Here is a 25285-nt window from a genome sequence, read left to right as displayed (position 1 = left end):
AACCCGATTTGCTTGTATCTGCCCCACTTTGCTTGTATCTGTAGTAAGTGCTTAACAGATACCACAATTATTATTATTATTATTAACTATTAAGAATATGATTACTGCTCAGGGTAAAGGCAGAATGATAATTTCTAGGCCAAATTTGCTAGTGTTCAAAAACATTTGGACCATCAAACTTTAAATTGATCACTTCCAATCTACTAAGTTTGCCAATTTCAACAATCTTCCATCCTTAATAAGCTCAGAGAAGACATGCATCTGCCTGGAGTCATTTACTCCCCATTTCCTTGAAAAGCAAATATGAAAGTAATGTACAGGTGAGTAAAGCCTATTCAGTTCCTTCAAGACTGGCTTGCCAATTTTTATAAGCTCTTCTATCTGATTTCCACTAGGCCTACACATTACTTCTTGAAACTAGTCATTTAGGCCAGGGCCTGTTTCTTTGGTCACTATACATACATGCATATATATATTTTGCTCCCAATTTCTTGTTTGCTTTTATTCAAAAGTTCCATATTGTTGATATATGTTCAGTTTGTGATACACTCTGACCCCTAGATCTTTTTCAGCAATATTTACACATAGTCATTAATTCCCTAGCTAATACTGGCTAACTGCAGATTCCACTCTTCCATTAGGATGTATTCCTGGGAATTACTTTCCTGATAAAGCTTCACTTAGAATTTACTTTCCCAGCTAGCATTCGCTTCTGTTGTCTACTGGGAAAACTGGCCTCTGTCTTATGTCTAATCTGTTTTTGCACTTTGGCAGATGGTTAACATTTCTTCCTCTCCCTCTTTCTCTCTCCAAATTGAACAGGGTCCATTTTCTTAACCTTCCTTGGAAGGTCTTAGTTCTCAGCCTAGATCTCATTTTGAAAAATAAGACCTCAGAAGAGAGGTTAGAAGACATAATATAGCAAACACAAACCTTCCAAGGAAGAAATGTCTTTTGCCAAGACTCCAGAAAGATGCCCAGATAAAAGTTGAGCTTGGGCAGAGGTTTGACCGTAGGGAGCTATATAATAGCATTTTCAGGGAAAATGAAGAAAGAAAGACATCGTTTTTCATGCTAAAACTCTGAAAGTGTTGAATGCACTTTGTGGTATCACTTAAATTTTTGATGAGGGAAAGAAGCAGAGAAAAATAGTTCTTTTCTGTTATTCTTTCCTTCCAATAGCCTTAAATGGTGTCCAACAATTACATTTATGTCCATTTGAAAAATCATTTTACTACAGGAAATTTGCTTTTTTTGCAAGAAATAACTTAATCAATAGCTATACTCACTGACTTTTTTTCTTAAAAAAGATTCTATAAGCGATGGTTTCTGGGAACTGTTGTCTTCTGGGTCTAAGGTTCACTGAGGTAACGGGGTCAAGTAGGAGACAAGGAGAATGTAAAGATGCTTCCTCAGTAATGTTGGTTGTACTTTTCAACTGCTTAGTACAGTGCTCTGCACACAGAAAGTGCTCAATAAATACAATTTAATGAGTGAATAACAAGGCCATGCTGCTTTTCAAGTATTAAAGATACCAAAGGGAAGGTGCCCACAGCACCTATGTACATATCCATAATTTATTTACTCATATTACTCTTGTCTCTCCATCTAGCTACTTGACAAATTCTACCAACTCCAATTGTATTGTAATCTCCTAAGTGCTTAGTATAGTGCTGTGCACACAGTAAATGCTCAATGCATACTCTTTATTGATTGATTGATTTCCCATAGAGAGATGGAGCCTTGGGTCTGTGGTGAGATAACAGGAGAACTTTCATTATGCATCACCACCCTCTCTGGGATCCTATTAGAAGCAGCCTGGCCTAGTGAAATTAATATTATTTTAATGATTATTATTTAATTATTTGATTAAGATCATGGGTGTAGGAGTCAGAAGGACCTGGGTTTTAATCTCAGTTCCATCCCCTTGTTTGCTGTGTGACCCTAAGTCACTTAACTTTTCTGTGCCTCAGGATCCTTCTCTATAGCCAACTTGTACTTCCCAAGCACTTAGTACAGTGCTCTGCACACAGTAAGTGCTCAATAAATATGATTGATTGATTGATTAAGACTGTGAGCACAAAATGGGACAGGAACTATGTCCAACCTGCTTAGCTTATATCTTTCCCAGCTCTTAGTACAGTGCTGGGAACGTAGTAAGCACTAAACAAATGCCATAATAAATAAATATATAGATCCTATCACAACCATGTCTGAGAGGAGCTCCGGGGCTGCAAGAGGGAAGCTGAAATGGTAGAATACCTGCCTATGCTGCTGCAGGTTGAGGAGGTGACAGTGGGGCAGATCCAGTAAGAAACCCCTCTCGGAGGCTAGGAAAGATCTCAGTCTCTCTCCACAGAGCTGGGCTTTCCATCAGTAAATATGATTGACTAACTGACTGAATTCTACCCACCTCCCTCAGACCAAGATAATAATAATAATAATAATAACTATAATAATAATAATAATGGTATTTGTTAAGTTCTTACCAAGTGCAAAGCACTGTTCTAAGTGCTGGGGGGAATACAAGGTGATCAGGTTGTCCCATGTAGAGCTCACAATCTTAATCCTCATTTTACAGGTGAGATAACTGAGGCACAGAGAAGTTAAGTGGCTTGCCCAAGGTCACACAGCTGACAAGGACAGAACCGGGATTTGAACCCATAACCTCTGACTCCCAAGCCCGTGTTCTTTCCACTGAGCCACTCTGCTTCTCACCTTTCAGTTCTGGGTCCCATGCCAATGGATGCTACTCCTCCTCCAATCCAGCTACAAAGGACAGGGAGGAAGGCGGGCTATTGACAGTGAGGAGTTTTTGGGATTTCTGTGAGCAATATTTATGGGAATGACAAAATAGTTAAAGTCCTTAATAGGAAAAGCTATATTTACTATCTGCTACATCTGAACCACCAGCACACACCCTTGATTTCTAACTAGAGTTTGCATGGAGGGAAGAGCAAGAAATTCCTGGCCCAATACGAAATATCTCCATTCCTTGGAGCGATTTCTCTTTTGCTACCCAAGGTAGCCCATCAAGGTCCTGGCTGTCGTCTTGGCAGCCACGTTGAGGGATTCCCCAACACCAAACAGACATCCAGGATTCCAGACCAGTGGGAGAATCCTCGCAGTTTCAGCTGCAAAGATTTTTCAGGTTTGGTCTGTTCTTAGTAGCCCATCCCTTAGTCCCTGGTTCATATGATGCCAGACAGGCCCGGTCTGCCTTTCTGCCAACCGAAGCAATAGGCAAATTCTTCCTTAGAAGGTTGCTCCTTGTCACCTAGAGGCAGGGTGAATTCCATGTACTTTCACAATCTGGGCCTTTCTAGGTTTTGTAATGGTTAATGGAGGCTTAGCAGGAGCCTAAACAAACTTTGGGTCTGGAGGTCAGTGGCCTCGGACAGCTCCCCGTAGATGGCTCCAGTCTGCCTCAGCTTCCCTCCATCACTGCTCATCCACCTCATATCTAGAACAGATAATTTTCCTGTCAGGAACCCAGGTCCCTGGAGATGGCACACATGCTGAACCAGGGACAGCATAATAATAATAATAATAATAATAATAATAATAATAATAATAATAATGGTATTTGCTAAGTGCTTAACTAAGTGCCAGGCACTGTACTAAGCACTGGGGTGAATACAAGCAGATCTAGTTAGACAAAGTCCTTGTCCCACATGGGGCTCACAGTCTCAATCCCCATTTTACAGGTGAGGTTACTGAGGGACAGAGAAGTAAAGTGACTTGTCCAAGGTCACACAGCAGACAAGTGGCAGAGTCGGGATTAGAACCCATGACCTTCTGACTTCCAGGGCCGTGTTCTAACCACTACAACATGCTGCCCAACACCCAGAGCTCTCGGGGGCACCATGGGATCTTGCTTGAGGGCTGACCAACTGCTCCACTCGTTCCCCGCTTCTGCCAGGCAAGGATGTAGACTTAAGAGGGGACTATCTACTGTGTTCTTTATACATAATGGTATTTGTTATGTGCTTACTACGTGCCAGACACTGTACTAAATGATGAAGTAGAAATAAGATGCCCCACAGTCTTAATCCCCATTTTACAGATGAGGTAACTGAGACACATATAAATTAAATAATTTGCCCAAGGTGAGACTGCAGAAAGTAGCAGGGCTAGGATTATCAATCAATCGTATTTATTGAGCGCTTACTGTGTGCAGAGCACTGTACTAAGTCCTTGGGAAGTACAAGTTGGCAACATATAGAGACAGTCCCTACCCAACAGTGGGCTCACAGTCTAGAAGGGGGAGACAGAGAACAAAACCAAACATATTAACAAAATAAAATAAATAGAATAGATATATGCAAGTAAAATAAATAGAGTAATAAATATGTGCAAACATATATACATATATACAGGTGCTGTGGGGAAGGGAAGGAGGTAAGACGGGGGGATGGAGAGGGGGACAAGGGGGAGAGGAAGGAGGGGGCTCAGTCTGGGAAGGCCTCCTGGAGGAGGTGAGCTCTCAGTAGGGTCTTGAAGGGAGGAAGAGAGCTAGCTTGGCGGATGGGCAGATTAGTAGCCATGTCCTCTAACTCCCAGGCCTATGCCCTTTCCACTAGACTATGCTGCTTCTCAGCGCTTAGAACAGTGCTTTGCACATAGTAAGCGCTTAATAAATGCCATTATTATATTCTCGAATTAGCCAGGGTTGAAAAGCAGGATTAAGAACTTTGGCTAGGTTTTTAACCTAGCCAAGCCATCTGGGGGATCAGGAGACATGAACAGGTTCACACATCCCATACGAACATCCCCTCTCAGGATCACACCTGGAGAGTTTCTGGTTCTCTACCAGTCCCAGCTACAGGAGGAAGAGTCAAGCAGAGGCTTATCCATTCCATTCCTAGCTTGGGCAGTGGCTAGCGAGTGGAAGGCAATCTGCTACAAATCAAAAGTCACCTGTGCTGGGCAGCAGCGCCATGGGAGAAAGTCAAGGGTGAAGATTCAAGTTTATTGCGTTGACAAAGGCAGTGGTAAACCACTTCCATATTTTTACTAAGAAACCTCTACGGACACACGACCAGAATGATTGAAGATGGTGGTGGGTCATTCTGGGAGAGATGTGTCCATGGAGCCTCTATGGGTTTTTAACAACCCGACAGCGTAAGACAAGACATTCCAGTGTCATCAAAACAGTGAAGAAACAACCCACAAGAAATAACCTCCAAATAAGGAAATTAGATGGGAAGCGTCTTAAACCTAAATGATTTCTTGAAAAAGATCATTTGCATATAGACTGTATTCCTGAAAGGAGACATTTAGCGAAGAATGTGGCTCTGTTAAGCAGATAAGAAGGCAATCTTTGAGAGGTGGTGATGAAAAGTGAATAAAGGAAATGAGAAAAACAGAAAGGATATAATGGTCCCAATTCAGTAGTCTTATTTAGTTTCTGCGGAGAAAAGGATATCTGCCAAGAGCAGACATTTTCTGTTAGTAGATTAGAGTGTAGTGCAGACTGGGGACTAGCTTTGTCATTGTTGAGAACTTGTTGCAGTCTCTCAGGATGAGCTTTCGTCCCTTTCCTAGGCCTGGTCAATAGACACAGATAAGGAAAAAAGGCGATATTAAGGGGGACTGCCATCCATTTGGGAGAGGAAAAATGAGAGAGAGAGAGAGAGAGAGAGAGAGGAACAATTCCACTCCCATCTCTGGACCTTTGCCTGGGGTCAGAGAGCTAAGGAATTCCTTGCTTCTGCCCCTCACTGCCAGATATACCAGCAGCAGAAAGTCCAGTGGAATTGGTCTTCCAACCTTTGCTTTACTTGGAGTTCATCAGCTAAACCCAGTGCTTAGAACAGTGTCTGGCATATAGTAAGCGCTTAACAAATACCATCGTTATTAAACAAGGCCCTGTGCCATTAACAAAGGAAGAAGATGGTCCATAATTTATAGAACCGACATCTAAAAGAGGCTGGGCCATTTTGCTCTCCATCTACCCCAGAATCTTTTGGCACGTGCTCAGGATTTTGCATTCTCCTTGGTGCCGCTTGTACTAGAACTGTCTCCAGGAGCCATGTTGCTGGTCCCTTAAGCTCTGCTGGCCTCAAGGATTCTGAATTAGGTTCTGGGAAGATACAAGATAATCATAGCACATATGTATATATCTGCATATATCTGTAAGTTATCTATTTATTTATCTATTTATTAATACCAATGTCTGTCTTCCCTTCTAGACTGTGAGCTTGCTGTGGGCAGGAATGCTTCTGTTTATTGTTATATTGTACTCTCCCAAGCACTTAGTACAGTGCTTTGCACACAGTAAACACTCAGGAAATACGATTGAAACAGATCAGACAGTGAACCTGCCTGGCACAGAGAACAACTGACCCTGCAGGTCTCCACTATTGGAGCCTGAAAGACTATAAGCTGCTTCTAAACTGGTAAGCTCATTGTGGGCAGGGAATGTGTTTGTTATATTGCACTCCCCCAGGTGCTTAGTACAGTGCTTGGCACACAGTAAGTGCTCAACAGACTGACAGACAAGTCACCTGTTCAGTTGTGCAGTGTAACACTATTGCGTCCTGAAGCTATGGCCTCAAGCAATCAGTAAAAGGCACTTATTGGATGACTCCTGAGGGCTGAGCACTGAACTAAACACCCGGAAGGGTACAACAGATGTGAGACACACATTCCCTGTCCTCAAGGAGAATACAGTCTAATGGGGGGGACTGAAAAGAACGATCTACAGAGAGTGAAAGCTGTTGGAGGAACAGGAAGCAGCATCAACATTTTGGAACAAAACAGCCAAACTAGTAATTGAATAAACAGGACAGCCAAACAAGTAGTTGAATATACATAGCAATATTGAAATAAATAAAAATATATGTCATAATAATTATTATTATGGTATTTGAGAAGCAGCATGGCTCAGTGGAAAAAGCGCAGGCTTTGGAGTCAAAGGTCATGGGTTCAAAACCCGGCTCTGCCACCTGTCAGCTGTGTGACTTTGGGCAAGTCATTTAACTTCTCTGACCCTCAGTTACCTCATCTGTAACATGGGGATGAATACTGTGAGCCCCCAGTGGGACAACCTGATCACCTTGTAACCTCCCCAGCACTTAGAACAGTGCTAGGCACATAGTAAGCACTTAATAAATGCCAACATCATTATTATTATTATTATTTGTTAAGTGCTTACTATGTATCAGGCACTGTATTAAGTGTTGGGGTGGCTACAAGCAGATTGGGTTGGACATGGTCCCTAACCTATGTGGGGCTCAAAGTCTTAATGCCTATTTTACAGGTAAAGTAACTGAGACACGGAGAAGTGAAGTGACTTGTTCAAGACCACACAGAAGACAAGTGGCAGAGGCAGGATTAGAACTTCTGACCTTCTGATTCTCAGGCCTGTGCTTTATCTACTACGCCATGCTGCTTCAAAAATTCTGTTTACAAGTTCTGAGCTGGGATTAAAGTGGACTGTAAAATCTGTTGAAACCTCTAAACTGTAAACTTCTTGTGGGCAGGTAACATGTCTACCAACTCTGCTATATTGCATTCTCCTAAGTACTTAGTACAGTGCTTTGCACCCACTGAGCACTCAATAAATATGATTGATTGATTAAAGTACCCAAGTGCTATGAGTGAATGGTTATCTAAGGGGGACATCAAGGAAAACCTCCTGGTGGGGTGGGATTATGGGTACAGATAATTGCTTACTTCCCACAGATTTGGGGGTGAAGATAGTTCCAGGCTAGGGGGAAGCATGCTCTAGGGTTGGAATCTACAAAGAAGGGACAAGGTAGAGTCCAAAGATGATCTTGGGAGGAATGAGGAGGGTGAGCCAGGGAATAGTGAGTAAAAAGAGCAGATATGTAAGATGAAAATAGCTGGTGGAGATCCATAATGATAATAATAATAATAATGATAATAATGGCATTTATTAAGCACTTACTATGTGCAAAGCACTGTTCTAAGCGCTGGGGAGGTTACAAGGTGAAGCAGCGTAGCTCAGTGAAAAGAGCACGGGCTTTGGAGTCAGAGGTCATGGGTTCAAACCCCGGCTCTGCCAATTGTCAGCTGTGTGACTTTGGTCAAGTCACTTAACTTCTCTGTACCTCAGTTACCTCATCTGTAAAATGGGGATTAAGACTGTGAGCCCCCTGAGGGACAACCTGATCACCTTGTAACCTCCCCAGCACTTAGAACAGTGCTTTGCATATAGTAAGCGCTTAATAAATGCCATCATTAAAATGCCATCATTACAAGGTGATCAGGTTGTCCCACATGGGGCTCACAGTCTTAATCCCCATTTTACAGATGAGGTAACTGAGGCATAGAGAAGTTAAGTGACTTGCCCAAAGTCACACAGCTGACAAGCGGGTGAGCTCGGATTCGAACCCATGACCCTTGACTCCAAAGCCCATGCTCTTTCCGCTGAACCAGGCTGCTTCTCCATGAAGTCAAGGGTCAGGAGTTTCTGCTTGATGTGGAGGGAAAGGATGCTCATTGGAAGATTTTGAAAAATAGAGAGATGTGTGCTGATTGGCAGTAATTGATAAGGGCAGCAACAGACAAATATGCACTGAAAGGGGAAAGAGGTTAAAGGCAGGTTGACCAGTGGAGCAACTCAATGCAGTAGCCTAGCCAAGCATCCATCAGCACGTGAACCGAGGTGGCGTCTGTCTGAGTGAAAAGGGAAAAGTTATTGAGGAACAATTGGAGAGAAGAGCCATTGACTGGATGTGAAGGCTAAAGGCTGTGAGGATTCTGGAGGGATGACAAGTTTCCACACTTCTTGACCGGGAGGATATTGGTGTTCTCAAAAGCGATGGGACAGTTCGGAATGCTTTTTGTGTTAGCTATGCTGTCTGCCCCAAGAACTGGCACTGGCTCCCCTCACCACTGAAGAGACCCCATCCCATTCTTCTAGACTCTGAGCCCGCTGCTGGGTAGGGACCGTCTCTATATGTTGCCAACTTGGACTTCTCAAGCGCTTGGTACAGTGCTCTGCACACAGTAAGTGCTCAATAAATACGACTGAATGAATGAATGAATGAATTCTGCTTGCCACCACCCCAGCTAGAAAGAGAATAGCATCTGCAGCATAAGGCCTCCTTAAAACAGCAGGAAGGCTATCAGTCAATTTTTGAGCATCTATCAGCATGGCATAATGGATTGAGTGTGAGCCGGTGAGTCAAAAAGTCATGGGTTCTAATCCCACCTCTGCCACTTGCCTGCTGTGTGGCCTTGAGCAAGTCACTTCACTTCTCTGTTCCTCAGTTACCTCACCTGTAAACTGGGGATTAAGACTGTGAGCCTCATGCCGGAGAAGGACTGGGACCAAACCAATTTGCTTGTATCCATCCCAACACTAGTATAGAGTCTGCCACGTAGTAAGCACCTAACAAATTCCACAATTATTATTATTGCTATTATTATTGCTGTGTGCAGAATGCTGTCAAGCTTCTGGGAGAGTACAGTATAAAACAGTTGGTAGACATGTTCCCTGCCTATAATGAGCATACAGTCTAGTGTCTAGTGGCCATGGTAGCAATTACTGTGACTTCAGGTAATCAATCAGTGGATTCAGAATCATGAGGATCCTAAAATTATCCTCCCTTAGCCAAAACCACCCCCTGACTTTGGTCTTTATTTTGTATACTATGTATTTGTCCTTTTCTCATATGCTGTTTTAACGTTTTATTGTTTCACTGTTCCCCAAACATCTGTCTCAAATTTGCTCCCCCACCTTAATTCATAAATTGAAAGCCCCTTGAGTGACAGAGTCCATGTCTAATTCCCATTTCTACACTTTCCCAGCACTTAGTACAATGCTCTGTGTGCAGCATTATTTGAATATGATTATTACTACCACAACTATTACTATTACTAATACTATTACTTCTAGGAAGCTTTGTTTTGGGAGGTAAAATAAGAGGCTTACTATCGTCCATATTGAATTTGAGGTGTCAGTGTGACATCCTTGTAGATATGTCCTGAAGAAAAGGGGAAGCAGAAAATATAAGAATAGGTGAGAGGTTTAGGTTGGAGAGGTACATTTGAGAGTCACCAATGAGCCCTTTGTTGGGTAGGGACTGTCTCTATATGTTGCCGATTTGTACTTCCCAAGCGCTTAGTACAGTGCTCTGCACACAGTAAGCACTCAATAAATATGATTGAATGAATGACTGAACCAATCCAGCAATAAATCAATGGTATTTATGATAATAACAATGATAATGATGGCATTTATTAAGCACTTACTATGTGCAAAGCTCTGTTCTAAGCACAGGGGAGGTTACAAGGTGATCAGGTTGTCCCACATGGGGCTCACACTCTTCATCCCCCTTTTACAGATGAGGTAACTGAGGCACAGAGAAGTTAAGTGACTTTGCCCAATGTCACACAGTTGACAAGTGGTGGAGTGGGATTTGCACCCATGACCTCTGACTCCAAAGCCCATGCTCTTTCCACTGAGCCATGCTGCTTCTCTAATTTACTGAGCACCTATCGTGTTCAGAGCACTATTTGAAGTGGTTGGGAAGGTACAATATAAGAGCATTGGTAAGTAGGTTCCCTGCCTATAGGTCCTTACAGTTTATAGGGGAAGAAAGATGTTAAAATAAATTATGGATATGTACATGAATGCTGTGGTGCTGAGGATAGAGTAATCAAAGATAGTAGTTAATGCCACGTTAGCTCTCTAAAAGAGTGAGTATAGAGACAGTTTATTAATATTCACTGTGCACCAGTAGTTTACTAGAAACTTTTCTGGTAAAGGGAGAATTATGCAATTCTTTGATGAATCTGTTAAATGTAGGCAGTCATTCTGGATAATTCATACCCTTCCTTCCTTAACTTTCCCCACCAAAATATCATTCCAGTAGCAGTATTTTGGTTTGCTTAATTCAAACAATAGTTATAGATTTCAACTTTGCATCTCTAGGTCCTGCCCGGATTTGCACTTCATTTCTTCATGCTTCACTATATAAAGTCATCCAAAAATAAGAGGTGGCACTTTGTAAAAAGAGTTAGGTTGAAATTTAAAAATGAAGACTAAAAAGTTTCAATCCCCTCTAGATTGTAAATTCATTATCAGCAGGGAATGTACCTGCTAATACTGTTGTATTGTACTCACCCAAGTGCTTAGTACAGTGTTCCGCACATAGTAAGTGCTCAATAAATACCACTGATTGATTTGCTCGATTGGTAGCTGGAAGACTATGAAAGAAAATACTTGGGAAGGAGCAGCATTCTTGGTGTCAGAGTCAAGAAACAAAAAGAAGCACATTCAGGAACAGGGTCAACCACGGTGAAGAATTTTTTTCTTTCTTTGAGTTCCATAGAATTGAATAACTGTGAAATCAGATACTATTATTAATAGGAGCAAGGGAAGAGATTAGCTGATGAACTGATAGTTCAGTATTTGGAACCAAAGAGTTGGAAAGTTATGAACTACTCTCCTTAGGCCAAGAAACACAAGTAAAAGCAATGTGGGAATTTTATAAGAGAAATCTGAAACCATTGAACAAAATTTTGATCAGTAAATATCACAGGGTTTAAATAGAAATAAAATAGGAGGATTTAGATAATTATCAATCAGTGATATTTATTGAGTGCTTACTGTATGCAAAGCACTGTACAAAACACTTGGGAGAGTATATTATAATAAAGCCAGTAGACACATGCCCTGCCCACCGATCATCCTCAAAATTGCCATCAGCTTTTAATTTCATCACCTAAATGATCCAAGTTCTTGATGCACTTTTGCAAAAAGCACAAAGAATGTTTAACACATGCCTGACTACCTATATACCAACAAAAGGATTTCTCATCTGGTAAATTGACTCTATCTGAATTCTCTTAAAGGTCTTTTATGCAGTAATAGGGAAAAACAGTCATCACTGTTAACTACTCTAATTCACTTGATTTACAGGACAATAGCACGTAGGATATATTTAGCAATGGTAACCAGTGACATTCAAAGTGACATTCACAGTCAAGTTCTTTGAGGTGCTCTATTCATGCTACGTTTTCTATGCATCCTGATTACTGAGAGACAGTGGTATATGTGAATGATTTATTAAGGTTATCATTCTCATTATGAAAGCCTGGATGGATTACTAATGACAGAGGGGTAAATTGTTAGAGAGAAAGTCTAGTTTTCAGTGCGGCACTAATTTATTTTCATCAGAGGGAAGTGATGTACGTCAACCATCCTTTTGAAAGTATTGCCCAGAATTTAGAAATATCAAGGCACCAAGTATAATTGAAAGGTTCCCAAAACAGTCTGAGATCAATACATCTATATGTACAATAGATTTAAATGCATTCATCTAACTAGAAATATCCACATCATATAAATATATATATATATATATATATATATATATATATATATATATATGCAGCATGGCTCAGTGGAAAGAGCCCAGGCTTTTTAGTCAGAGGTCATGGATTCAAATTGTGGCTCCGCCAATTGTCAGCTGTGTGACTTTGGGCTAGTCACTTAACTTCTCTGGGCCTCAGTTACCTCATCTGGAAAATGGGGATTAAGACTGTGAGTCCCCCATGGGACAACCTGATCACCTTGTAACCTCCCCAACACTTAGAACAGTGCTTTACACATAGTAAGCACTTAATAAATGCCATTATTATTATTATGCTATATACATATGTATTTATGCATATCTCAGGAAGTTGAGTTGGCAAGATCAGCCAGGACTGAAACACAACTTTGCGTGGGGTTGTTAGTTTCTTTTACTTTTTATTTATTGCAATTCTCTGGGTGCCCATCAATATCTGTGGCTCAATATTTATTACAGTTCCCATGCCTCAAAATAAGAACTGCAAGTTCCTTGACACATGTCTCTGAGTGGTTGCCTAATTTTGCTAAGGCTCCTTTGGAGACCTCGGTTCCCTCTGCTAAAGAGGCTGTTTTGTGATTTCTTGCAGCAATTCTCCCCTGTGAATCGCAACAGCTACTATTCCCACTGCAACCCTTCATCAAGCGTGTATGGATAAGGGCTGTTTTTCATCACTCCCAGGAGCAGAATGTGAGAGAAAAACAAAGAGGTGCCAGCTGCATGGATCTGTATTGCCTCGTGGCAGCAGCCGTTGCTATGGCACTGCCAATTAGCCCTTTATGGCCTGGACATTGCCCAGCTTCTTGAGAGAAATGCAGAAAAATTTTACATCAAAATGTCTCTATTGGAATCTGAGGAGGCTCTCGCCTGGAAGTTCAAATGGTGGGCTTTATTTCTGTACAATCATGAACCAGGGCTAAGAACATCCATCCTGTCTGAAACCTTCCTTTTCCCCTCTTCTCTCCATCTTCAAAGCCTTCTTAAAATCACACCTTCTCCAAGAGACTTCCCTGACTAGGCCCTCACTTCCCCTACTCCCTTTCTCCCGTCAATCAATCAATGGCATTTATTGAAGAAATCAAGAAGCAGCGTGGCTTAGTGGAAAGGGCCCGAGCTTGAGAGTCAGAGGTCATAAATTCTAATCCCAACTCCGCCACTTGTCAGCTGTGTGACTTTGGGCAAGTCACTTCACTTCTCTGTGCCTCAGTTACCTCATAAAACGTGGGACAACCTGACAACCTTGTATTAACCCCAACATTTAGAACAGTGCTTGGCACATAGTAAGCGCTTAAAAATACCATTATTATTATTATTGAGCACTTATTTCTCATTGTCTTTGCCTCTGATGTTGGTTTGTGCTTTGATAATAATAATGATGGCATTTGTTAAGTGCTTACTACGTGCAAAGTACTTTAATGGTTTCATCTTTCTGTATATGTGCGTTGCCAACCCTCTCTTCTCCTCTAGTACTTGTTCAAGAAGCAGCGTGGCTCAGTGGAGAAGAGCACGGGCTTTGGAGTCAGAGGTCATGGGTTCAAACCCCGGCTCCGCCAATTGTCAGCTGTGTGACTTTGGGCAAGTCACTTAACTTCTCTGGGCCTCAGTTACCTCATCTGTAAAATGGGGATTGAGACTGTGAGCCCCACGTGGGACAACCTGATCACCTTGTAACATCCCCAGTGCTTAGAACAGTGCTTTGCACATAGTAAGCGCTTAATAAATGCCATTATTATTATTATTATTATTATTATTAAGTGCTCTTGTGCTTAGAGAAGCAGAATGGCAGAGTTGACAGATCACAGGCCTGGTTGTCAGAAGGTCATGAGTTCTAATTCTGACTCCTCCACTTGTCTGCTGTCTGACCTTGGGCAAGTCACTTCACTTCCCTGTGCCTCAGTTTACCTCATTTGTAAAATGGGGATTGACACTGTGAGCCCCACCTGGGAAGGGACGATGTCCAACTTGATTTGCTTGTATCCACCCCAGTGCTTAGTACAGTTCCTGGTGCATAGTGAGTGCTTAACAAATACCATTGTACTAAGATTGTGAGCCCCTTTTGGTCCAGGGACTATGTCTAATTTTCACCTGTACTTAGTAGAGCACTTTGCACACACAGTAGGTATTTAATAAATACTAGTACTACTACTACAAATACTACTACTACTACTAATAATAACGATGGCATTTATTAAGCACTTACTATGTGAAAAGCACTGTACTAAGCGCTGGGGAGGTTACAAGGTGATCAGGTTGTCCCATGGCGGGGCTCACAGTCTTAATCCCCATTTTACAGATGCAGAAACTGAGGCCCAGAGAAGTGAAGTGACTTGCCCAAAGTCATACAGCTGACAATTGGTGGAGTCGGGATTTGAACCCATGACCTCTTTATTCCTAAAGGGAAAACATACTACCACTCTGGGTCTTATAGGGATTCTGTGCCATGAGAAGCAGCGTGGATCAGTGGAAAGAGCCCGGGCTTTGGAGTCAGAGGTCATGGGTTCAAATCCCGGCTCTGCCAATTGTCGGCTGTGTGACTTTGGGCAAGCCACTTAACTTCTCTGTGCCTCAGTTACCTCATTTGTAAAAATGGGGATTAAGAATGTGAGCCTCCCGTGGGACAACCTGATCACCTTGTAACCTCCCCAGTGCTTAGAACAGTGCTTTGCATATAGTAAGCACTTAATAAATTCCATTATTATTATTATGAGATGCTTCTTCTGGGTCTATGTCTGTCCTGGCCACAGGGTCTTTCTGACGGTTCACCCTGCTAAAATACTAGCCTCCTGGACAACAGCAATCACATGCCACTTCAACCTCTGGAAAATGTGTGAGTCTTTGAGCTTTCCTCGGTTTTTCCTCAGTCCCTCCTCCTTGTCAATTCCTCAAGTATAATTGTCTCCACTCCAGCTGACATCACCACCTTTCTGACTGACATCCCATGCAAAACAGCTTTCTCTCTAGGAGTAGTCCCCTTCGGGAGTGAATAGATTCTCGTTCTTGAGTTTACCAAAAATGTCTGCCACATCTCAATTTATATGTGGGAGCTGCTAACCTAGCCCTACCTGTTATAGTAGCATGATTTAGCAACTTTTCTAATGTGTTGAATTATTCTTCCAGTTTTGCTCGATTTTCCATATTCTACACCTTCCATCCCATTTTCCTGTTAGCTGATCCAGGGAAAGTGGATTCTCTATGCCTCACAGATTTACATAGAATCTGTCACTCTAAGGCGGGAGACAGCATTGGACTCATTATTTCATTACATTTCACTTCCCTCCCGCCTCCAGTTCATAGATTAGTATAGTAAGGCAAAATGTTGATATTTATTCAAATCTTTTTCTTTTTCAGGACCCCAAGGAGTTCCTCCCACCCACCTTGCTCCCTGCATATTTATTAATAATAATAATAATAATGGTATTTGTTAAGCGCTTACTATGTGCCAAGCACTGTTCTCAGTACAGGGGTAGATACAAGGTAATCAGGTTGTCTCGTATTGGGTTCACAGTCTTAATTCCCATTTTACAGTTGAGGTAACTGAGGCACAGAGAAGTTAAGTGACTTGTCCAAAGTCACACAGCTGATAAGTGGAGGAGCTGGGATTACAACCCACAACCTCTGACTCCCAAGTCTGGGTTCTTTCCACTAAGCTACAGGCTCACTGTGTACAAAGCAATGTGCTCAGAGCTTGAGACAGTACAATATAACAAAAAGACACCTTCCTGCCCACAGCGAGCTCACAGTCTGGAGACAATCACAAACAATGTCTGTAGTTTTTGGTAGCGGCTTGGAGCAGATTTTCTGTTAAGTTCCCGCCCTCCAGTTATTCAGTTACTGAGAAATCTGCAGTGTGAACAGAGCTGAGTTTATTGCCGAGGTCCCCGGGCAGACTTCTCTCTGAAAGAACCCTCTCTGCTGACAAGACTGTAGACCAACATAGTGTTCTCTACCCACAGACCTCTCTTTGTCGACCAACCTCTGTCCCTCCCTCCAAAGTCATATTTTATCACCTGTGCTTTGTGTGAGTGCCCACCCAGAGGGTGAAGCAATGTTGGTCACTACCTTTCTGGTCCACATAGTCTACTGTCCATGCCTTGACCAAGGCCTCCTTTCCTTCTTTCCTACTCCCTTCTGCATCACCCTGACTTGCTCCCTGTATTCATCCCTCTCTCGCTGCCCCACAGCACTTATGTACATATCTGTAATTTCTTTATATTAATGCCTGTCTCCCCCTCTAGACTGTAAGCTCGCTGTGGGCAGGGAATGTTTCTGCTTATTGTTAGATTGTACTCTCCCAAGTGCTTAGTAATAATAATAATAATAACTGGTAATTCTCAAGTGCTTATTATGTGCCAGGCACTGTACAAAGCGCTGAGGTGGATACAAGCAAATTGGGTTGGACACAGTCCCTGTCCCACGTGGGGCTCACCATTTCCATCCCCATTTTACAATCAATCAATCGTATTTATTGAGCGCTTACTGTGTGCAAAGCACTGTACTAAGCGCTTGGGAAGTACAAGTTGGCAACATATAGAGATGGTCCCTACCCAACAGTGGGCTCACAGTCTAAAAGAAAGAAGTGAAGTGACTTGCCCAAAGTCACAAAGTCACACAGCAAAAAAATGGCAGAGCTGGGATTAGAACCCATGACCTTCTGACTCCTAGGCCTGTGCTCTATCCACTGTGCCATGATGCTTCCTACCAGTGCTCAGCGCTTAGAAGTGCTTTGCACATTATCAATCAATCAATCAATCATATTTATTGTTTACTGTGTGCAGAGCACTGTACTAAGCGCTTGGGAAGTACAAATTGGCAACATATAGAGACGGTCCCTACCCAACAGTGGGCTCACAGTCTAGAAGCGGGAGACAGAGAACAAAACAAAACATATTAACAAAATAAAATAAATAGAATAGATATCTACAAGTAAAATAAATAAATAAATAGAGAGGAGAGGGAGGCGAGGTGGGGTGTGGGGCGCTCAGAAAGATGGATAGGGTCAAGAGAGCAGAGATCTCTGTGAGGGAGTAATATGGATGTACAGGGGAAAGGAGTGTGAGTGAGGAGGCAGGTGAGAAGATTATGATCAGAGAGAGGGATTTCAGAGTTCGTGAGGGTGGAGAGAGTGCAGCACATTAAGCGCTTAACAAATACCATCATTAATGAGTACAGTGCTGCACTCAGTAAGCGTTTAATAAAAATGACTGATTGACTCAGTGTGTGCTTGAATGTTTAAGTATGCTTGCCATGAGAATGCAAACGAGCCTCTTGTGATGTTAAAATCATCATTCATTCAACTGTATTTATCGAGCACTTACTGTGTGCAGAGCATTGTAGTAAGCACTTGGAAAGTACAATTCAGCAACAGATAGAGACCATCCCTACCCAACAATGGGCTCACAGTCTAGAAGGGGGGAGACGGACAACAAACCAAACAAAGCAAGTAGACAGGCATCAATAGCATCAAAATACCATATCCACTGCTCATGTTTGCCTGCCGTGGTGAGGCCACAGGCCCGTCTAAGTCACAGAGGAGCGTCTCTTCAATTTTCAGTTAGTGCTGGTGTTGCCTCAAGGCAGCCCTGTGCTTTGCGAAAATCCACATTATTACCACTAGAGCCCGGGCTTGGTAGTCAGTGGTCATGGGTTCAAATCCCGACTCTGCCAATTGTCAGCTGTGTGACTTTGGGCAAGTCACTTAACTTCTCTGGGCCTCAGTTACCTCAGTAAAAGGGGGATTAAGACTGTGAGCTCCAAATAGGACAACCTGATCACCTTGTATCCTCCCCAGCGTTTAGAACAGTGCTTTGCATATAGTAAGTGCTTAATAAATGCCATCATTTTTTTTCATCTTGGGGATCTGGTCCCCTTAAAAATGGCAAGCACCCCGCTGGAGGCATCTCAACCTTAACTCTTTCATTCCTCAACATTTTTAACCAAAACACTCTATGGAGCCGTTGGTTTTCTAAGAATTCAATCTCCAATCAATTGGATTGACTGTATCCAGAACACTGTACTAAGCGATTGGGAGACGTAGTGAACAGATTAGGGGTATGGGAGTCAGAAGGTCATGGGTTCTAATCCTGCCTTCACCACTTGTCTGCTGTATGATCTTGGGCAAGTCATTTCACTTCTCTGGGCCTCAGTTACCTCATCTATAAAATGGGGATTAAAGACTGTGAGTCCCACATGGGACAGGTTCTATGTCCAAACTGATTTTTTGCATCCACCCCAGAGCTCAGTTCAGTGCCTAGAGTTTAACAAACACCATAATTATCATTATTATATAATAATAATAATAATGGCATTTATTAAGCACTTACTATGTGCAAAGCACTGTTCTAAGCACTGAGAATGTTACAAGGTGACCAGGTTGTCCCACGGGGGGCTCACAGTCTTTATCCCCATTTTACAGTTGAGGGAACTGAGGCCCAGAGAAGTTAAGTGACTTGCCCAAAGTCACACAGCTGACAAGTGACGGAGTCGGGATTTGAACCCATGACCTCTGACTCCAAAGCCTGGGCTCTTTCCACTGAGCCATGCGGCTTCTCTATATATTATATTATTATATATTAATATATATCAATATATATTATATTATATTATATTATATTTTATATTATATTATATTATATTTTATGTTATGTTGTATAATACATTATTTATTATGTAAATTATTTATTACACTATATATTATATAATTACAATATAATGGAGTTGGTAGACACATTAACTGCCCACAGTGAGTTTACAGTCTTGAGAATGAGGTTCATAATAATAATTATTATGGTACTTGTTAACTGCTTCTATGTGCCAAGCACAGTTCTAAGGACTGGGATTAATTCAAGTTAGTCGGGTTGGACAGTCCCTGTTTCACACTGGGCTCACACTCTTTAATTCATTCAGTCGCATTTATTGAGCGCTTACTGTGTGCAGAGCACTTTACTAAGTGCTTGGGAAGTACAAGTTGGCAACGTATAGAGACGGTCCCTACACAACAGTGGGCTCACAGTCTAGAAGGGGGAGACAGACAACAAAACAAAACATGTGGACAGGTGTCAAGTCATCAGAATAAATAGAAATAAAGCTAGATACACATCATTAACAAAATAAATGGAATAGTAAATATGTACAAGTAAAATAAATAGAGGAATAAATCTATACAAGCATATATACTGGTGCTGTGGGGAGGGGAAGGAGATAGGGTGGGGGGGATGAGGAGGAGGAGAGGAAAAGGGGGGGCTCAGTCTGGGAAGGCCTCTTGGAGGAGGTGAGCTCTCAGTAGGGCTTTGAAGGGAGGAAGAGAGCTAGCTTGGCAGTTGTGCGGAGGGAGGGCATTCCAGGCCAGGGGAAGGACGTGGGCCGGGGGTCGACGGCAGGACAGGTGAGAACGAGGCACAGTGAGGAGGTTAGCAGCAAAGGTGTGGAGGGTGCGGGCTGGGCTGGAGAAGGAGAGAAGGGAGGTGAGGTAGGAGGGGGCGAGGGGATGGACAGCCCTGAAGCCGAGAATGAGGAGTTTTTGTTTGATGTGTAGGTTGACTGGCAGGCATTGGAGATTTTTGAGGAGGGGAGTAACATATACATAGCGTTTCTGCACAAAGATGATCCAGGCAGCAGCATGAAGTATAGACTGAAGTGGGGAGAGACAGGAGAATGGGAGATCAGAGAGGAGTCTGCAGTAATCGAGTCGGGATAGGATGAGAGATTGAACCAACAAAGTAGTGGTTAATACCCATTTTATAGATGAGGTAAATGAGGACCAGAGAAGGGAAGTGAGTTGACCAAGGTCACCCAGCAGACATGTGATGGAGCCAGAATTAGAACCCATGGACTTCTGACTCCCAGGCCAATCCATTAGGTCACGCTGCTTCTAATCGTCAAGAACGACAAAACCCAAAATAGGTTCAGAGAAAACTGCTGAGATTCAGGGATGTACTTAGAACATGAAAATCAGAATATGATATGACTCAAACCTAGAAAGAAAACTACTGTCCTAAAATATGACAAATCTTCTCTTATGGAATACTTGGAATTGTTTATGTGTTCTTCAGGAACTTGGGGCTTTACAATTGGCTAATGGTTTCAGTTGCATCAATCTTCTTAGTGTTTAAACCTACCTTGGAAATAACAAAAAATATTCCCACCCCACTAAACTTGTTTTATTCATTCATTCAATCATATTTATTGAGCGCTTACTGTGTGCAGAACACTGTAGTAAGTGCTTATAAAAAAAACTTGGTTAGATGCCACGAAGTAGGTGGCAATGCCTTAACCATATATGTGTTGTATAAGCCTCTAGGACCTCTTCCATCCTTCTCAAGGGGAGTGCTAACCTTCTCTCCTTTCATACTCATCTTTCCTTACCTCAGCCAGTAAAATAAACAGCAGTGTTTCTCCTAGCCAGAGGTACCTATTTTTCATTTTGAATGCAGGGGTGAAAAGGGAATGGGATAATTAGCCCCCCTCTAGATTGTGAGCTCACTGTGGGCAAGGGATGTGTCTTTAATTGTTATATTGTATATTGTAGTCTCCCAAGTGCTTAGCACTTTGCACACTCTTAGCACTCAATAAATAGACTGAATAAATGATTGAATGATATCTGGATTTTTGTACAGGACTTTTACTTAACCGAACAACTTTCATACTACTTACCTCATTGTTTATCCCTCACAATCTCCCTAAGAGGAAGAGACAGTCACGATTATCCCCATTTTACAGGTTAGGATACAGAAGCACAGAGAGGTTCACTGAGTCATTCATTCAGTTGCATTTATTAAGTGCTTACTGTGGGCAGAGCACTGTACTAAGCACTTAGAAAAGTACAATACAACAATAAACAATGACATTCCATGCCCACAATGAGCTCATGGTCTAGAGGGGGAAAAACAGATATCAATACAAGTTAAAATAAATTACGAATATTTACATGAGTGCTTTGGGGCCAGGAGGAGGGGAAGAGCAAAGGGAGCAAGGCAGGGTGATGCAGAAGGGAGTGTGAGATAAGGAAAAGTAGGGCTTAGTCTGGGAAGGCCTCTGGGGAGATGTTCCTTCAATATGGCTTTGAACAGGGGGAGAGTAATTGTCAGATTTGAGGAGGGAGGGTGTTCAAGGCCAGAGGCAAGCTATGGGCAAAGGGTCAGCAGTGAAACAGGTGAGATTGAGGAACAGTGAAAAGGTTAACACTAGAGGAGTGAAGTGTGTGGACCAGGTTATAGAAGAAGAGAGTGAGGTGAGGTAGGAGGGGCCAAGGTGATGGAATGATTTAAAGTCAATGGAGAGGAGTTTTTGTTTTATATGGAGGTGGATGGGCAACCACTGGAGTTTTTTGAGGAGCGAGGTGTTGTGTTCAGGACATTTTTTGCAGAAAAATGATCCAGGCAGCAGAGTGAAGTATGGACTGTAGTGAGGAGAGACAAGAGGGTGGGAGGTCAGCAAGGAGGCTGACGCAGTAATTCAGGAGGGATAGGATGATTGACTGCATTAATTTGGTAGCAGTATGGATGGAGAGGAAAGGGAGGATTTTAGCGATGTCATGTAGATGGGATCGACAGAATTTGGTGATGGATTAAATATGTGGGTTGAATGAGAGAGAGTTATGACTTGACCAAGTTCATACTCAGCAGGTCAATGACGGAACAGGAATTAGAATCCCAGTATCCTGATCTCCAGTCCCACACTCTTTCCACTAGGCCATGCTGTCCCCCAGAAGGCATGCTGAAGGATTTTAGTTGGGATGGGGAGGGATGGAGATGGGAAGGTACTGGCTTCAAACACTTCATTTTGGGTCTTTCCAGCTCTGTTTGGAACTCTCAGGTCTTGTCATGAATCTGGGATGTGAACCTGTAGCCCAGCTGAGATGAGTTGAGATGAGATGACATGTGATTCCCCAATAGTCCTCATTTTCCCAATTCTCCCTCTAGACTGTAAGCTTGCTTTAGGTAGGGAACGTGTCTATCAGCTCTGTTATATACTCAAGAGCACTTAGTACAATGCTCTGCACATAGTAAATGCTCAATAAATATGATTGATTGACTGATAGTCCAGGATGACATTCAGGAAGTCTCTGGGCCTCAATTTTTGTCTGCACCTTGAATAAAGTCCCAAATTCGTAATCATAAAAGAAGTACAGAGTCTGAGACCTCGACGAATCATTTCTACTTAAGCTAAGAAATAACTCTGAACCAAATAATAGCCTATAAAAATTCCTGCTACTTAAGTTATTTATGCCCTCTGTCAGCCTGCCCATTTATTCACTGTGAATGGGTTCTCCTCCTAAGAGTGGCTTTATTTGTATTTTATGGCTTATTTTGTGGTGAAAAAAAATCGATAAAAAAAAATCGGCCAGACAAAATGGTAAGGGTAGCAAGCGTGTGTGTTATTTTCCCTCCTTCTAAAGGTGAAACACTTTAAATGAAAATGGAATTGAATAAATAGTAAAAGGTAGTTTTTTTTAAAGAACTGTATTTATTTAAATAAGCAGAGCCTATGATATTTGAAAGTGTGTGATAAGGAGAGGTGGGGTGGGGAGTATAATTAAACAATAGCATTTATTGAATATCCATGTGTGCAGAGTACTGAATCAAGCACTTGGGAAAGTAAAGTAAAATTAGGAATCATAATCTCTTCCTTCAAGGACCTCGACTCTAGCAGGGGACACAGAACCTAAATTAAATTGAAGATCGGAGGAAGTAATAGAATTTGTAAAATATGTACATAAGTGCTTTGGGAGATTGAGGGAATTTAAGTGCTTAAGTGGAATGGAAATGCTGAAATGGCAGCTAAGGGCATATAGGAACTGAGATTAAAAATTAGTCAAGGAAGGCCTCCTAGAGGAAATGTGGTTTCAGAAGGACCTTAAAGATAGGGAAGAGAAGCCGTGTGGCCTATTGTCAAAAGCACGGGCTTGGGAGTCAGAGGACATGGGTTCCAATCCTGCCTCAGCCACTTGTCTGCTGTGTGACCTTGGTCATGTCACTTAACTTCTCTCTGCCTCACTTACCTCATCTGCAAAATAGGGATTAAGACTGTGAGCCCCAGGTGGGGCAACCTGATAACCTTGTAATAATAATAATAATAATAATAATAATAATAATAATAATAATGATAATGGTATTTTTTTAGCGCTTACTATGTGCCAAGCAGTGTTCTAAGCACTGGAGTAGATATAAGGTTGTTAAGCTGTCCCAGTGGGTCTCACAGTCTTAATCCCCATTTTACAGATGAGGTAATTGAGGCACAGAGAAGTTAATTGACTTGCCCAGCATCACGCAGCTGACAAGTGGCAGAGCTGGAATGAGAACCCATGACCTCTGACTCCCAAGCCTGTGCTCTTTCCACTAAGCCATGCTGCTTCTCAGCGTGTATCTACCCCAGCGCTTAGTACAGTGCTTGGCACATAGTAAGCACTTAACAAATACCATTATTATTATTATTATTATTATAGGGAGAGCAGTGGTCTGCTGGATGTGAAGCGGGAGGGGGTTCCAGGAAAAAAGGAGGATGTGAGCAAGAATTTGGCAGCAGGAGATGGAGGAACAAAGCACAGTACATCTGTTATTTTGAGAGGAACGGTGAGTGAGAGCTGGGATGTACTGGAATAAGAGAGTGTATTAAAGCCAGTGGTGGGGAGTTTGTGCCTGATGTGGTGAGGAATGGGTAGCTACTGGAAGTCTTTTGAAGAGCTGGGAGGAAACAAGCAGAATGCCATTTTAGGAGGATGGTCTGAGAAAACCAGTAACGTATGGAGAGAGAAGAGACTAGAGGCATGGTGAAAAAAGAGGAGGTTAGTTCAGTCTCGACCAGTGATGTGGGTGTTACAGAGCAAGTGTAGATCAACAATAAATCAATTGGATTAAAATTAATATCTAGGAAGATGCTTTATGCACAGCTGCCCTTAGTCTAAAGATGACACAATGAATGGAGAGAATCTATCTATCCAAGTGGGTGTAATGGGAGAGATCAAAGTGCAACTAGCAAGTTATTCGTGTGTGTGTGTGTGTGTGTGTGTGTGTGTGTGTGTGTGTGTGTAGTAAAGATTGTTCTTCACATTTTAGAGGTGATTGAATTTTTGGTGAACTGGAGCAGATTACAAAAATGGTCTAAAAAAGTATATACATTTTTCAGAGTGTATCAATACACATTTACCCCCTGGTATAGCTTATTCACTGTAAATCTGGATGGATCAATAAATGTTATTTCAGTCAACCTATTCATTAGGAACCAAAAAATGAAAACTGAATTTTACAGTTTCTGGATGCCAATCATTCTAAAGTCTCTAAGGGAAGCATCCCATTTTGGCCTGGATAAGCTGAATGCTACACTGTTTCTCCCTTCCACTCCATCCTCTCTTCTCATCTCCCGTGGCTACCCCAATCCTGTTCCCTTGTATCCCGAAACTCTTCTGTTATTTCACAATAATAATAATAATGATTATAGTGGTATTTATTAAGCATTTATTATGTGCCAGGCACTGCTCTAAGCACTAGAGTAGACACAAGATAATTTGATTGGAGACTATCCCTGTCCCATGTAGGGCTCCCAGTCTTAATCCTGTTTTACAGATTAGGGAGCTGAGGCCCAGAGAAGTGGAATGACTTACTCTAGGTTACACAGCAAATGAGTGGCATATCTAAGATTAGAACACAGATCTTTCTTACTCCCAGGCCGATGTTTTATTCACTAGGACATGTTGCTTCTGTACTAGGTTCATCAGCCTATCTCTTTTTTCCTCCACTTTCTTGCACCTCTCAATTTACATGTTACTCTCTCTGTTCCTCTCCTCAGCCTGCGAGGGGAATAAGACAACACTAATTGCCCTAGCGATAGCTACAAACAGACTTAAGGTTTTATATTATAAATATTATTATTATTATTGTATTTAAGTACTTGCTATGTGTCAAGCACCATTCTAAACACTGGAGTTCGATACTGGGGTGCTATCGGGTTGTACAGAGACCCTG

The 25285-nt window shown here is 42.1% G+C and overlaps 2 non-coding genes across 2 annotated transcripts; one reads left to right on the top strand and one right to left on the bottom strand.

The window, feature by feature from the left end:
* Window positions 1–4772: 4772 nt before the first annotated feature.
* On the top strand, window positions 4773–4910 carry LOC119937557. The gene has a single exon (XR_005454157.1). It is a non-coding gene; the product is annotated as a small nucleolar RNA SNORA7 (small nucleolar RNA).
* A 15643-nt stretch (window positions 4911–20553) lies between these two features.
* Window positions 20554–20681, bottom strand: LOC119936055. The gene has a single exon (XR_005453636.1). It is a non-coding gene; the product is annotated as a U6atac minor spliceosomal RNA (small nuclear RNA).
* Window positions 20682–25285: the final 4604 nt, after the last annotated feature.

Source organism: Tachyglossus aculeatus, chromosome 1, assembly GCF_015852505.1.
Source record: "Tachyglossus aculeatus isolate mTacAcu1 chromosome 1, mTacAcu1.pri, whole genome shotgun sequence".
Lineage (NCBI taxonomy): Eukaryota > Metazoa > Chordata > Mammalia > Monotremata > Tachyglossidae > Tachyglossus > Tachyglossus aculeatus.
This window is presented reverse-complemented; position numbering and strand designations above follow the sequence as displayed.